This window comes from Rhinoderma darwinii, chromosome 6 (genome assembly GCF_050947455.1).
Source record: "Rhinoderma darwinii isolate aRhiDar2 chromosome 6, aRhiDar2.hap1, whole genome shotgun sequence".
In the NCBI taxonomy this organism is placed as follows: Eukaryota; Metazoa; Chordata; class Amphibia; order Anura; family Rhinodermatidae; genus Rhinoderma; species Rhinoderma darwinii.
The window spans coordinates 67,867,787-67,884,010 of NC_134692.1; the positions used below are offsets into that span (position 1 = coordinate 67,867,787).

Sequence of the window (16,224 nt, forward strand, 5' to 3'; positions counted from 1 at the left end):
GGGCACTTCCCCAGCACTTCACCTCACACTCAGCAGCAGTAGGAACATCAAGGCTCCTCTACAAAAAGCGCATGGATTCCTGTCGTTTGTTCCAAGATTAGTAAATAGGGCTTTTTATTGCCTGAGCCAGAAGCATGCAGAGAGGGTGTGACAGCAGTAATCCCTGGCTGCCGTCCCAGTCATGGGCACAGGGGGATAGAGGTTGCCCCTGGTCGCCTCAGCGCTCTAGCAGGCAAAGGGTGCTTGGAGCGAGCGGCAGGGAGGGGGCATGTCGTGACGTCACTGGGCTGGCTGAGGCGCTGCGTCTCTGCTCGCACCGAACACAGGGAGAGCTGGTGTCGCGGCGGCGGCGGTTCTTCTGCAGAGCTGGGGGTAAGTGACTGGCACCGGTGGGGGCTGGGCTCCTCGCATTGGCAGTGTTTGCGTGTGACAGGTATAGGCAGTTGGAGCCGCGTAATAATAACATGAGCGGCTGTAAGTAAGCGGAGGAGGCTAAACTTTATGTCAAACTCTTCTAGGATGTGTTTCTTTTACATAAATGCAGACGCGACTGGAAACTTTCTATTTTCTGTTACACTGGTGTGTGCCGTGCCTGGAAGTGATTCCCACAGAGCAGCAGCAAGTTCAGCCTTCACATTGCCGCTCATAGTGCACGGTGTGTGGAGAGGATGAGGCAGTGTCACCGGCTCAGTGCGCTCCCTGTACTCCGCATATGATGCTCCGGACACGGGTGACCCTCCTCCCGACCCTTCCTACTGTCCTCTATGGGGCCGCTCGCTTTATATTTGGCTGTTACGGGCATGTGTGGGCTATTTGGCTGTTTGAGTCATGTTGGAAGAGTTGATGAAACTTTTGGCAGAGGAACGTGCATTGGAAGGACTGCTGCTAGAGATTCTGTTTCCCTTGTTACAACCCCTCTGTGGTACTGGAATGCCAGGGACAGATCCTCTGTGGTACTGAAATGCCAGGGACAGATCCTCTGTGGTACTGAAATGGCAGGGACAGATCCTCTGTGATACTGAACCAGGGACAGATCCTCTGTGGTACTGAAATGCCAGGGACAGATCCTCTGTGGTACTGAAATGCCAGGGACAGATCCTCTGTGGTACTGAAATGCCAGGGACAGATCCTCTGTGGTACTGAAATGGCAGGGACAGATTCTCTGTGATACTGAACCAGGGACAGATCCTCTGTGGTACTGAAATGCCAGGGACAGATCCTCTGTGGTACTGGAATGCCAGGGACAGATCTTCTGTGGTACTGAAATGCCAGGGACAGATCATCTGTGGTACTGGAATGCGAGGGACAAGATCCTCTGTGGTACTGAAATGCCAGGGACAGATCCTCTCTGGAACCGAAATGCCAGGGACAGATCCTCTGTGGTACTGAAATGCCAGGGACAGATCCTCTGTGGTACTGAAATGCCAGGGACAGATCCTCTGGGGAACTGGAATGCCAGGGACAGATCCTCTGTGGTACTGGAATGCCAGGGACAGATCCTCTGTGGTACTGGAATGCCAGGGACAGATGCTCCTCTATAGTACTGGAATGAGGGACGGATCTTCCTCTGGGGTACTAGAATGCCAGGGACAGATCCTCCTCTGTGGTACTTGAATATCAGAGACAGATGCCCCTCTGCGGTACTGTATTGCCAGGGACCGATCCTGTTGTGTAGTACTGGAATGCCAGGCACAGGTGCTCTTTTGTGATACTGGAATGCCAGTAATGGATCCTCCTCTGTGGTGTTGGAATGCCATGGACAGATGCCTTGGCGATGTGGTGATGGAGTTCCAGCCACGGGTTCTCTTCCGTGATACTGCAATCCCAGGGACGTAGTCTTCCCTATGGTACTGGACAGGGACAGATCCTCCTTTGTAGTACTTGATTGCCAGGAATAGATCCTTCTCTGTGGTACTGGAATGCCAGGGACAAATGATCTTCTGTGGTACTGAAATGGCAGGGAACGATTCTTCTTTGTGGTAATGGAATTTGGAGTTGGAATGCCAGGGACAGACTCTCTTCTGTGGTACTAGAATGCCAAGGACGGATCATTTTCTGTGGTACAGGAATGCCAGGGGCAGATGCTCTTCTGCGGTGCTGGAATGCCATAGACGGATCCCCCTCTGTGGTACTGGAATGCCAGGAAAGGATCCTCCTTTGTGGTGCTGGAATGCCACTGACTGATCCTCCTCTGTTGTACTGGAATGCCAGGGACAGATCCCCTTCGCCAGGGACAGATCCTCCTCTGTGGTACTGGAATGCCAAAGACAGATCCTCCTCTGTGATACTGGAATGCCAGGCACAGATCCTTCCCTGTGGTACTGGAATGCCAGGAATTGATCCTCCTCTGTGTTACTGAAATGGCAGGGAGAGATCCTTCTCTGTGGTACTGGATTGCCAGGGATGGGTGCTCTTCTGTGGTACTAAAATGCCAGGGATGGACCCTCCTCTGTGGTACTGGAATGCTAGGGATGGACCCTCCTCTGTGGTACTGGAATGCTAGGGATGGACCCTCCTCTCTGGTGTTGGAATGCCAGGGACGGATCCCCCTCTATAGTTCTGGAATGTCAGGAACAGATCCCCCTCTGTGGTACTGGAATGCCAGGGACAGATCCTCCTCTGTGGTACTGAAATGTCAGGAACATATCCCCCTCCATGGTACTGGAATGCCAGGAATAGATCCTCCTCTGTAGTACTAGAACGCCATTGACAGATTTTTTTATGTGGTACTGGAATGTCAGTGATGAATCCTTCTCTGTGGTCTTGGAATGCCAGGGACGGATCCCCCTAGCCAGGGACAGATCCTCCTCTGTGGTACTGGAATGATAAAGACAGATCCTCCTCTGTGGTACTGAAATGTCAGGAACATATCCCCCTCCATGGTACGCCATGACAGATTTTTTTCTGTGGTACTGGAATGCCAGGTACGAATGTTCTTCTGTGCTACTGGAATGTCAGTGATGAATCCTTCTCTGTGATCTTGGAATGCCAGGGACGGATCCCCCTCGCCAGGGACAGATCCTCCTCTGTGGTACTGGAATGCTAAAGACAGATCCTCCTCTGTGATACTGGAATGCCAGGCACAGATCCTCCCCTGTGGTACTGGAATGCCAGGAATTGATCCTCCTCTGTGTTACTGAAATGGCAGGGAGTGATCCTTTTCTGTGGTACTGGATTGCCAGGGATGGATGCTCTTCTGTGGTACTAAAATGCCAGGGATAGATCCTCCTCTGTGGTAATAGAATGCCAGGGGCAAATCCACCACTGTAGTACTGGAATACCAGGAATAGAACCTACTCTGTGGTACTGGAATGCCATTGGCAGATCCTCTTCTGTGGTACCGGAATGCCAGGGATGGATTCTTCTCTGTGGTAATAGAATTCCAGGGGCAGATCCCCCCGCTGTGGTACTGGAATACCAGGAATAGATCCTCCTCTGTGGTACTAGAATGCCATTGGAAGATCCTCTTCTGTGGTACTGGAATGCCAGGCATGAATGCTCTCCTGTGGTACTGGAATGTGGTGTTGGAATGCCAGGAATGGATTCTCTTCTGTGGTACTGGGATGCCATGGACAGGTTCTCTTCTGCGGTACTGAAATTCCTGTGATAGATCCTCCTCTGTGGTGTTGGAATACCACAGACATTTCCCTTTTCTGTGGTAATGGATCGCCAGGGACAGATTCTGCTCTGTGATGCTGGAATGCCACAGATGAATCTTCTTCTGTGGTAATTAAATGCCAGGGATGGATCCTTGTCTGGAGTTCTGAAATGTCAGGGATGGATCTTCCTCTGTGGTACAGGAATAACAAGGATGGATTCTCTTCTGTTGTAGTGGAATGCCAGGGACGGATCCATTTCTGTGGTGCTGTAATTACTGGAATGGATGCCCTTCTGTGGTACAGGAATGCCAGGGACAAATGTTCTTCTGCGTTTTGGAATGCCAGGGACAGATCCCCCTCTCTGGTAGTGGAATGCCAGGGACAGATCCTCCTCTGTGGTACTGGAATTCCAGGGACAGATCCTCCTCTGTTGTTCTGGAATGCAAAGGACGATTCCCCTATGTGGTAATTAAATGCCAGCAAAGGATCCTCCTCAGTGGTACTAGAATGCAAGGGACGAATCCTTCTCTGTGGTGTTGGAATGCCAGGGACTGATCCTCCTCTGTTCTACTGGAATTCCAGGGAAGGATCCCCCCTCTCTCGTACTGGAATGTAAGAGACAGATTCCCCTCTGTGGTACTGTATTGCCAGGGACCAATCCTCCTACGTGGTACTGGAATGCTACTATTGAGAAAGAGATAAAAAGTACACAGCGCACATAGTGCATCATCCAATGAAATACGGTGACAATTATAGGTGCTTATGTGCTACTCACCTGTTGACGTTGTGCAAGGAGCACAACTTCCTGAAGTGCCAATAGAAATGGAGAGGACTGCCACCCGGAATTCAGACGGGAACCAACAGGATACCATTGAGACTTGAAGAGAATGAGGAAAAAAATGCAATCCAATCTTGGCGCTGTACCTCTTCTGCAGCGATGTATGCTTGGAGTGTTCTGATGGTGGAAACCCCATAGATATGATAAAATACTGCATTTGCGCTTAAATAGTCCAAGGGTTTATTAAAATGTTAACTTAAAAGAGTACTGGAATGCTAGGCACAGATGCTCTTCTGTGGTACTGGACTGCTAGTGATGGATCCTCTGTAGTTTTGGAATGCCACGGACAGATCCCTATCTGTGGTAATGGAATGCCAGCTACATATTCTCCTCTGTGGTACCGCAATGCCAGCGACTGATTCTCATCTATGGTACTAGAATGCCAGGGACAGATCCTCCTCTGTGGTACTGGAATGCCAGGTACAGATCCTACTCTGGTGTTGGAATGCCACGAACAATACCCTTTCTGTGGTAATGGAATGCCAGCGGCAGATTTTCCTCTGTAGTGCTGGAATACCACGGATGGATCTTTGTGGTACTGGACTGCCAGTGAGGGATCCTCCTCTGTAGTGTTGGAATGCCATGGACAGATACCTTTCTGTGGTAATGGAATGCCAGCCACAGATTCTCCTCTGTGGTAACGCAATGCCATGGACATGTGCTCCTCTGTGGTACTGAAATTCCTGTGATGGATTCTCCTCTGTGGTGCTGGAATGTCACAGATGGAATTTCTTCCATGGTAATGAAATGCCAGGGAGGGATCCTTGTCTGAAGTTCTGAAATGTCATGGATGGATCCTCCTCTGTGGTACAGGAATATCAGGGATGAATTCTCTGTGATGCTGGAATGCCAGGGATGGATCATCCTCCGTAATACTGGAGTGTCGGGGATGGATCATCCTCCGTAATACTGGAGTGCCAGGGATGGATCCTCCTTTGTGGTACAGGAATATCAGGGATGAATTCTCTGTGATGCTGGAATGCCAGGGATGGATCATCCTCCGTAATACTGGAGTGCCAGGGATGGATTCTCCTCTGTGTTACAGGAATGACAGGGATGGAACCTCCTCTGTAGTTCTGGAATGTCAGGGACAAATTCTCCTCTGTGGTGTTGGAATGCCTGGGATGGATCTTCCTCTGTAATACTGGAATACCAGGGATGGATCCTCCTATGTGGTACAGGAATGACTGGGATGGATCTTCCTCTGTAATACTGGAATACCAGGGATGGATCCTCCTATGTGGTACAGGAATGACTGGGATGGAACCTCCTCTGTAGTTTTGGAATGTCAAGGACAAATTCTCCTCTGTAGTACTGGAATGTCAGGGATAGATCCCCCTCTGTAGTGCTGGATATCACAGATGGATTTTCCTCTGAGGTACGATAATGCCACAGATGGATTCTCATCCGTGGTGCTGGAATGTCACAGATGAATCCTGCTTTGTGGTGCTAAAATCTCAGACATGGTTCTCCTCTGTGGTTCTAGAATGTCATGGATGGATGCTTTATAGTGCTGGAATATCAGGGACAAATCTTTTATACTCAGACTATGCAGGGACTAACATTTGCACCCAAATTTTGGTGAAATTATCACGATGATGCATTCTTTATTGCCTCTGGTGAATTACGCAATTGAAGTTCAATCATGACTGCCATTTTTTCAAAATTTGCACAAAACTTTAATCTTACATGTAGCTAAAGTTTTACAGTGCTTGAATGTCAGGGATGGAACATGCTCTCATACTGTTAGTTTTGCTGCAGAGTTTAAGAGGTTGTATTGATGGCATATCCCCAGGATTTGGCACTATTTCGGGATCATTAAGAGCTCATTCACACGAGCGTAAATCTCATCCGTGTTTTCATAGAAACAACGCACAGCACACGGCCCCATTGATTTCAATGGAGCTATTCCCACATGTGTGAGTTTTCAAGCAGCGAGTGTCCATTGCATGAAACTTACTGCATGTCCTATATTGGTGCGTTTTCATGCACCTAGCCTCAAGTCAATGAGTGCGTGAAATTTACGGACGGCACACGGATGCACATCCATGTGCCATCCGTGTTTTCCATATCAATTACATTGAAAAAAAAAGAAGTGCTTGCGAGTGCGTGAAAAACACATGCCACTTGCAAAGCACACTGATGCGCAGCGCACACGGACAGATTTACACACGTTTTTTATGTAGCCTTAGGATCCGACTAAGAACACAAGAATAAAATAACTGAATAAAGCTGAGCTGCAATACTATACACAGCGCGCCGTGGACAAGTGTGGCTATATTCGTGGAAAACAATTGCTGCATCGCCTGGTAATCAATCAGGGTTCTAGTGGTGGGACCCCTAATTATTACACAGTGATGCAATATCCTAGCAGTATGCCATTCATGTTTAAGGTCAATGCAAATCTTTATGGAACATGGACATAAAATTATATAGGTGCCATCCCCAGCATCAGTGTGCGCTCCATGCAGTGACATAGGTAAACTGGTGACAATGGAGCTTGTATAATGTGGCGTATTTATGAATTACAATTTTTATTAGATGTAATTGAGATACACGGAGGTTTAACAATATCTTTTAATAACTGTTTAGTTATATGTAAGACAACATATTTTAAATGATGTCGCATTGGTTTACACTGAAAAGGAGGGAGGACTGGCGGCTGCTGGACATGCCAATGTCACTTCACACTCGAGATATTTGTATAGCATGTTATGTAATCTGTGTGGTAATATTTTGTTGAATGCTGTGCCCAGCAGGTAAACAATGGTCCGATTCTTATCGTTTTGATGCATGTCTCCATTGTAGGATGCGTCGTGAATTTGCATTATTGTTTTGTATAATAAAACATAATTTGGTTCAATTATAATTACGGGCTGTGTAGCCCGAAAATGTGCCTTCTAAAAGATCAACTTATTTTATATGGTGTTGATATAATGGCATGCAGATTTAATGATTGACCATCCATGCAACAAATTTCGTGTTCCACCACGTGCCAAAGATACTATGGGATTAATAGCTGGCCACTGAGCTCATTGTCTGGTTTGAGGAGCCGGCTGGATATGACGTTTGCTTTATGACTAGGTGCTGTATCCCATTAGAAGTAGCCATCAGATGAGTAGACTGTAGCCATAGAGAGATGTCCATGATCAGTAACAATACTCAGGTAGTTTATGGCATTCAAACTAAACCCAGTTCGTATCAAGGATTAATGTATTACAAGAAAACATTTCCCACACCACCAGCCTGAACCATTGTAACAAAGCAGGATGGATCCATTGGTAATGCCAAGTTCTAACCATACCAACTGCATGAAGGAGCAGAAATTCAGACTATTCAACAGACCAAGATTGGTGAGTCTGTGCCCATTGTAGGCACCTTTTGTTCGTAGTTGTAGTGGAACCTGATGTGGTTTAAAGAAAAAAAAAAACATGTTCACAGTAAAAATGAAATATATTTTTTCCCACCAAAAACATTTTAATTTTGCAGAGTGTTAAAAATTATATTAAAATACACATATATGGTATCACCGCAATAGTGACGACCCATATAATAAAGCTAGTACGATATTCTAAGCGTAAATTGTACGGCATTAAAAGGAGACCAGGAAAAGACAACAGGAAAAATCGTTTTTTTTTTTCCCACCCCATCCCCAATAAAAATAGTCAATCAATAATTTTTAAGTACCCCAACATAATTCCATTAAAAAATCGGCCCTTAAAAATCATGCCTACATACGGCTACATCGACGGAAAAAAAAAAAAAGGTTATGTTTCTAGGAATGAAATAGTCTTAAAAATATTTTTTTTTTCTATGAAATGTTCTATTGTGCAAAAGCAGTAAAAAAAAACAAAAAATGACACATATTTGGTATCGCCGTTATCATACCAACCCATAGAATTAAGGTAATATGTTATTCATGCTGCACGGCGAACAGCATTAAAAAACAAAATGGCGGAATTTTGTTGTTTTCGATTCCACCCCCCAAAAAGCTAATAAAAGTTAATCAATAATCTATATGTATCACAAATTAGTTCCATTAAAAAATATGACTTTTCCTGCAAAAATCAAGCCCTCATACAGTTACATTAACGGAAAAAAAAGTTTGGGCTCTCAGAATGCGACTAAAAAAAAATTAAATAAGATGCTTCCTCATAAAAACCCAAAATAGGCCAGTCCTGAAAGGGTTAACAAGCAGGTTATTGTTGTTTTTTCAATAGCCAAAAAAAGGATTTGAACCTAAAGGGAGCAGCAGTATATGAAGTGTTCACATGTATTCACATGTACTAGATTTTAAAAATCCTGCTCACACAAAGCAGTAGACAACTACACCGTTCTTACAGCATAGTGCATTCTTACTATTGTAAGTTCCCTAAGGCTGGGTTCACACACAGAATTTAAACTACATCAATAAACGCTTCTAAAAATGCTAGCATTATCAAAACGTCTCATGCGTTTTGTATGGTGTTTTTTGTATGGTGTTTTTTGGGCGTTTTTTTAGTTAGTATCATTTTGCGCATGCTTTTTTTTTCTAGCTTTTTTTGAAGTCCTATCGAGAAGCCTATGGGAAAAAAGCCTTAAAAAAAGTCATACACAGAGAATGCTGCGTTTATAAAAATGCCACTAACCACAAAATTGCCTGCAGTGCATTTTATATTTCACCATAGACTTTAATGTAACATCTGGCCGCACTAATAGACGCATCAAAAAATGCTGTTAAAAATGCACAAAAACACAGCAAAAACACTGTGAGTGAATCCATAATGCTAGAATTTCACATGCAGTTTTTGCGTCACTTTTGAGCCAAAGCCAGAAATGAATCCAAAAAGTGGGAAACGTATTAGGCCAGGATCACACATGCAATTTTGTTGCAGTTTTTGGTTCATCTTTTGGTTCCATACACAGGAGTGGATAGAAAAAGGAAATGCATCAGTCTTTTCATTATACCTTTCCTTCCTTTTGGATCCACTTCTGTATTTGGCAAAAAAACTGAGCCAAAAACTGCATCAAAACTGTGTGTGTGGTTCTGGCCTTAAAGAGGCTCTGTCACCAGATTTTGCAACCCCTATCTCCTATTGCAGCAGATCGGCGCTGCAATGTAGATAAGAGTAATGTTTTTTTTTTTTTAAAAACAAGCATTTTTGGCCAAGTTATGACCATTTTTATATTTATGTAAATGAGGCTTTCTAAAGTACAACTGGGCGTGTTTAAAGTAAAAGTCCAACTGGGCGTGTATTATGTATGTACATCTGGGCGTTTTTACTTCTTTTACTAGCTGGGCGTTGTGACGAGAAGTATCATCCACTTCTCTTCACAACGCCCAGCTTCTGGCAGTGCAGACACACAGCGTGTTCTCGAGAGATCACGCTGTGACGTCACTCACTTCCTGCCCCAGGTCCTGCATCGTGTCGGACGAGCGAGGACACATCGGCACCAGAGGCTACAGTTGATTCTGCAGCAGCATCAGCGTTTGCAGGTAAGTAGCTACATGGACTTACCTGCAAACGCCGATGCTTCTGCAGAATCAACTGTAGCCTCTGGTGCCGATGTGTCCTCGCTGGTCCGACACGATGCAGGACCTGGGGCAGGAAGTGAGTGACGTCACAGCGTGATCTCTCGAGAACACGCTGTGTCTGTGCACTGCCAGAAGCTGGGCGTTGTGAAGAGAAGTGGATGATACTTCTATACACAACGCCCAGCTAGTAAAATAAGTAAACACGCCCCGATGTACATACACAATACACGCCCAGTTGTACTTTAGAAAGCCTCATTTACATAAATATAAAAATGGTCATAACTTGGCCAAAAATGCTCGTTTTTAAAAAAAACAAAAAAACGTTACTCTTATCTACATTGCAGCGCCGATCTGCTGCAATAGGAGATAGGGGTTGCAAAATCTGGTGACAGAGCCTCTTTAAGTAAAGACTGAATGTCTCCACTTTGTTGTGTCCACTCCTGTGTTAAGCTCAAAAACTGCCCAAAAAAAAAACCCTGCAGTGCAATGCTAACCTAATATTGCTAGCCACTATCTTCTCATTGATTGACAGATGTCTCTATATACATACACACAGGAAAGACTGACCATCATTGAGTCTTTCACTGGGCTCATAAAACTTAAGCGAGCAGGGATTCAACGCGTACCTGTCATTTCAGGTGACTTTAGAATCGGCTGTCATGTGTGTGTACCTGAGAAATAATACTATTTCTGACCATTATATGACTTATATCTGGACTTTTCAGCAGTTTTCACCTCTGCAGACCTTATCTCTAATTGTCAGTTGTCCCATAGCTCAGGACCGGAGTGGGCAGAGACTAACTGCTATGATGTCTCCTATACATAGCACACACAGGGAAGAGGAAATCCTGCTCCCCTTTCTCTCTCTCTCTCTCTCTCACACACTCAGAAGCAGCTGCAGCTCTGTGTGTCTGTGTCTCTCTCTCGCTCTCTGCAGCAGCAGCTCCCTCCTAATGCTCCCCCTCACCTCTCCATAGACCTCTCTTGGCAGCAGATGTAAGCTGAACTCTCAGTGAGGCAGATAATCTGTCTTTATCACTGCCACCCTATTGATGTAGCGCATAAAATACCACGCGTTTCGGGTAACCCCTTTTTCAAGTAAGCATAAGACAGTCTGAACTGTCTCAAGCTTACTTGAAAAAATGGCTTCTGTTTCCCCAAAACGCGTTGTATTTTAGAGACTCTTGTTTTTTATTATTTTTTATTGTTCGTATGCAATAACTTTTACCAAACATCCGATTGACCCGTGGATGTTTTTTTTGGATGGTTTCGTTTTCTTATAGTGAATCCCACCTGGTCTCCATTGCTTATATATCCCTATTGATTTATGAAAAGGTTGTTGTACCGACACACCATGCGCAACAATATTCCCATTAATGAAGTGTATATTGTGAATTTGGCGCACCTCAACCAGTGTGAAATGTTATAGGAATATTCTGTGTGAAATATGTAAATATGTAAAACATTTTGAGAAATCTTTACTTTAAAGGATATTATCTATGTACTTTCTGCTTTTTTTTCAAAGCTGCCTTTGAAAGTTTTCATGTTTAAGTATATTTATGGTAATCAATGCTAATAATGGTTTATGTGATGGTGCGAACTCCTTCGCTGAAATGTTTGCTGATAATGTTGGAAAATAAATATCTGTTATATAGTTACATAGTACAGATAAAAAAAAGACATATCCATCAATGATTCAGTCTATATTTACACGTAGCCGAAATGCTGCAGATTTCCTGTGTGGATTTGTGGACAGATAATCCGCCGCAGCATGCAAGTGACTACAAAGGAGAAGTTGAAAACCAGAATCAAATTCTAGTGTTACAGATTTTGCTGCGGATTACCTGAATATCCGCTGAAAAATCTGCAGGTGTGAATAATCGTTTAAATCTTTAATTAAAAAAAAGCAGTATACTCGCATTACCAATCCCGTAGCGCTCCCGTGGTGACACTTCCCTAGTCCACCACCAGTCCCTGTTTATTGACCTCCAGCGATGACGTATTTAATCGCAGGCTAGCGGTCACTTATGTTGACACACATTACGTCATTACTGGAGTTTTGTGAGAAACCAGCAAAAGGTAAATCCGCCCCAAAATTTGGCTCAAAATCCACATGAATTGCTTCCGATTTTCCTCTGCGGATTTATTTGGCTCTTCTGCAGAAAATCTGCCGCATGTTTACTTTTTCCTAAAGTAATTCCTCATGAAGATGGCACAGGGACTGTACAGAGGCACAGGGAATTCTATAAGTCACTGTACTACGGAGCCACAGGGACATTGTGTGCCGCTGTACAATGCACAGTCATGTGCTGAACATACGGAGCTAATCTCCCGTGTTCATATCGTATATGTTCAGGCAGAAACATGCGGAGCTAATTTCAAGAGAAAACAGTCTCTAAAATCGAGGTGTTTCACTAGCGGATTTTCAAAGTGTTTTTCAATTTTGCAAACGTATGTGCAGCGTATTTTGAATCAAATTTAGAAACCTCTATGGGAAAGACTTCAATGGAAAAAATTAGCTTGTAAAACGCTTCAAAAAGTGATATGTCGCTACTTTCTTATGGAACAGCTCAATACGCAGCGTTTTTCAATTCAGCACCGTAAAAATACGCATTGTGGACATCAATTAAAAGCTGTTTGCAGGCATATTTCAAGTGTATTTTGGCGTGTAATATGAGCGTTTTACACACAAAAATATGCCTGAAAATATTCCATGTGAACATTGCCTCCTTGATTATTAGCAATATTACAGCAATATTATATTAGTAGGGATTGGGATTTTATCAAGCTTAATCAGTAGTTACAAACCCAGTGCATTTAAGTAGACATTGACCAATCAACATGTCTGGATGATTAACAAATCACAACATTTCATTCAATAAAACATCTTAATAATACTGTTATAATAGTGCATTACATATAATAATATAAGTGTATCATACCTCCATGTGAACCCTTCAACAATAATATATGCGATTGCATAATGGAACATTCCATACACAGTTTAAAATGATAAGAACGACACTCACTGACGAACGGCTCAATTTCTAAGAATTGCTACTGGGCATGCTCAGTGATTACTGCCATTGGTCTGATTCAGACAAACCCCCATTATCATGGGAACTCACATCAAGATTACACAGTGAGCCTATTACACAGGTGCAGTATTCAACCAAGCTCATTCGTTTGTCGGATCACTTCCCCCTACTGCCATGACAATAGTGAAATACATGAGAAAACCTCATTACAATAGATAGCATAAATAAAGTTAAAAAAAACAAGGATATCTGGGCACTGCTGGATAAAAGGACATAGACTGTAATCCATCTAAAAGTGTGTTTTATAGGGCTACGCATTTCAACACCGAACAGGTGTCATCCTCAGTTTCTTCGACTTTCCAGAGGAAGACACATGTTTTATTGGTACCATTATAGGGTACATGCAGCTTTTTGATCACTTTTTATTCAATTTTTTTGGGGAGCTTAGGTGACCAAAAAACAGCAAATTGGGGATTTTTTTTTTTTTTAAGGTGTTCACCGTGTGGGTAAATAACTTTTTATTTTAATAGTTTTTACCCTTATGGATGCGGCAACACCAGTTATGGTAACTTTTATTTTTTTATAACATTACGTTAGGGAAACAATGGGAAAATGTTTTTGTTTTTTTTAATTTCTTATATTTAATTTTTTGACATAAAGAAAGCTTTATTTAACTGTTTATTATTTTTTTTTATCCCCTACGGGATTGAACCAGTGATTGTCACTGTAAGGCCTCATTTACACGAGCGTATTATACGCGCGTGCGACGCGCGTGCTTTTCACGCGTGTCGTACGCACCTATAATAGTCTATGGGGCTGTTTAGACGATGCGTGAATTTTGCGCAGTGCACGTGCGTTGCGTAAAACTCACGACATGTTCTAAAATCGTGCGTTTTTCGCGCATCACGCACCCATTGAAGTCAATGGGTGCGTGAAAACCACGCATGCCGCACGGAAGCACTTCCGTGCGAACTGCGTGATTCGCGCAAGAGCTGTCAAACTCCTGAATGTAAACAGAAAAGCACCACGTGCTTTTCTGTTTACAAACATCCAAACGGAGTGTCAAATTCGAGATGAGCGCACCGAACTTCACCGGGTTCGGCCAAACTCGTTTTGACCGAAACCGGTAAAAAATGTTCGGGTACGCGACGTCAGGAGACAGTCTCTGTCCACGGTGCTGAAAGCGTTAAACTGGTTCAGCACCATGGACAGTGACTTCCGCTCCGAAAATCCATGAACCTGTAAAAAAAAAAAGACGTTCTGACTTACCGATAACTCCGGTCCGACCTCCCGGGATGACAGTTAAGTCCAAGTGACAGCTGCAGCCAATCACAGGCCAAGCACAGGCTGCAGCCAATCACAGGCTGCAGCGGTCTCATGGACTGCGGCGTCATCCTGGGAGGTGGGGCCGGATGACGAGAGAGGGACGCGTCACCAAGGCAACGGCCGGGAGACCGGACTGGAGGAAGCAGGCAGTTCATGGTAAGTTTGAACATCTTTTTTTATTCACAGGTTGGTGTATATTGTGATCGGCATTCACTGTCGAGGGTGCTGAAAGAGTTACTGCCGATCAGTTAGCTCTTTCAGCACCTTGGACAGTGACGGGCGTCGACTAGCCTCATCTCTATGATGGCGGCTGCGCGAAAATCACGCAGCCGCGCATCATACACGGATGACACACGGAGCTGCCAAGTGCCTTTTGCGCGCGCAAAACGCAGCGTTTTTTGCGCGCGCAAAACGCAGCGTTTTTTGCGCGCGCAAAACGCACACGCTCGTGTAAATGAGGCCTAATACTAATGTATTTTTCCCCCCCCCCCTCCTTCTTCATGTTACACATCACAGAATCCACACCATAGGAAGCCGTTCCATGCTACTCTTTATTTTTAACTATACACAACACCCTGCAAACCATTCATATTGTAAGTTCTTCTTTTTCCTGTTTCCCTCTGGCACACATCGCTGATGGATCGCGCGCTGGTGTTCATGACATCCTGATCAGATGTCTATGTCCGAGGGGGGAGTGGCCCTGGCCTCTTCAGACCGCTGTCTAGATTCGGAGTAGGATATGTGGGGGGCGTGGTTAGTCCGCGCTGCCCCACATCCTCTCTGATGACGCGGACCGGAAGTGGGGCAGCGCCATCTTGGTACCCCGCACCAGACGCCGTTTTTCGTCATTTGATTCTGCCTCCTCCTCTTTTTACATTACAAACACCTGAACTATGCTCTATATATGGGTAGATTTTAGCAGCTTGACCCTAACCCCGGACGAAGGCAGTTGCCGAAACGCGCGTCGGGTCCAGACATCCTCATCATGTCCACTGGTATGTTATACAGCTTCCACTGATTTCTTTTGCCTGGTATTGGCCTGGTACCTTTCTATACGTCCATGTTATACAGCTTTCACTGACTTTTTTGCCTGGCATTGGCCTGGTACCTTTCTATGCGTTCATGCACATTGCTGCATGTCACCTGTAGCACTGATCCTGTAATACACACTATGGCGTATATCTGATTATCATACATATACAGATAATCACTATAATCAGGTATCCGCACATAATTATTGCCACATATATACTTTCATAGAGGGTATCCAGGCAGTACATACATGCATTTTTTCCTTGTTGACCTCTTTCTTGCCATCATTTATTAGGCCTCATTAGCCTTAGGTCCGCATAGGCACGTACACCGTCCTCCCTTGCTGTATCAACAAATAAATAAGCTTGTATAGATTTATGTTACATCTACATCCAGTGCATGATTGTTGTCGATGTCCTTTTATTGAGTTACTCATTCCCTGTTCCAGTTTTAACCTTTGTTATGGCTTCATGTTAATAAAATTTTGTATTTTTTGCTATCCATTTGTTGTGCTTCAGTCGATCATTTCTCTCTGTTGGTTTCATCTATTGTTGATCGATGCACCAAGGTCATCTTGGTCATATTTGGGATGCAAACACAGTAGATTTCATATTGTTCAGCAACGTTGCTTTATATTGAACATTACTCTGTGTCTGTGCCCCCTTTTTTTCGGTGGTATTGTATTTGTATATACTTAACCCTTTCTGTGTTCTCACAGAGTCCAATACATCGGGTCCCATGGACTATAAAGCCAGGGAATGTGCCTGGCGTTCTCAGATGGAACAGGTTTTTAAGGATGAGTCCCCAATACATGGTTTTAATGTGTGCAGAAACGTGACTGAGCTCCAGAACAAATACACCAATTTATTACACCGC

The 16,224-nt window shown here is 44.1% G+C and overlaps 1 protein-coding gene across 3 annotated transcripts in view; it reads left to right on the forward strand.

The window, feature by feature from the left end:
* Positions 1-255: 255 nt before the first annotated feature.
* The window catches only part of GULP1 (GULP PTB domain containing engulfment adaptor 1), a 590,342-nt gene continuing 574,373 nt past the window's right edge, over positions 256-16,224 (forward strand). For 2 of the 3 annotated variants that reach the window (XM_075829911.1, XM_075829914.1), the window contains exon 1: positions 256-372. The gene's annotated coding sequence lies outside the window, so the exon portion shown is untranslated. The remainder of the gene's footprint in view (positions 373-16,224) is intronic. The other variant, XM_075829910.1, reaches the window with a different exon arrangement.